The sequence below is a fragment of the Morone saxatilis genome, unplaced genomic scaffold, assembly GCF_004916995.1.
Source record: "Morone saxatilis isolate NCDOM2014 unplaced genomic scaffold, NCSU_SB_2.0 Contig1, whole genome shotgun sequence".
NCBI classification, from domain to species: Eukaryota; Metazoa; Chordata; class Actinopteri; family Moronidae; genus Morone; species Morone saxatilis.
The window spans coordinates 9,240,966-9,241,274 of NW_023339651.1; the positions used below are offsets into that span (position 1 = coordinate 9,240,966).

The following is a 309-nucleotide window of genomic DNA, read 5'->3' on the forward strand; positions in this document are numbered from 1 at the left end:
CCCATACCCCGCTGCCCACATAGAAATACCCAACGTCAAAACATAGTTCTGCAAAGTCGTGCTAGACTGGTTATGTAACTGTCTGTCAACCTCAGTGGCAAGACCGGATGCTTCAGATGCCACAGAAGAGGGCAACACTCACTTTTGTGTACTTAAACATCAGGATGAAAGTTAGTGTTTTTTAGATTTAGATTTTTATCTTTACTTTTACTAATTTTACAAGGTAAACCATGGTACTTCCACTCCATATATCTACTGAAAACGTTTATAAAATAAAGCTGACAATGTGATCCTCACAGTCCAAAAGTG

General features: G+C 38.8%; 1 protein-coding gene across 1 annotated transcript in view; it reads right to left on the bottom strand.

Annotated features, from left to right (window-relative positions):
• The window catches only part of LOC118330560 (protein phosphatase 1 regulatory subunit 1B-like), a 12,934-nt gene that overhangs the window by 12,023 nt on the left and 602 nt on the right, over positions 1-309 (bottom strand). The gene's annotated exons all lie outside the window — the stretch shown is intronic.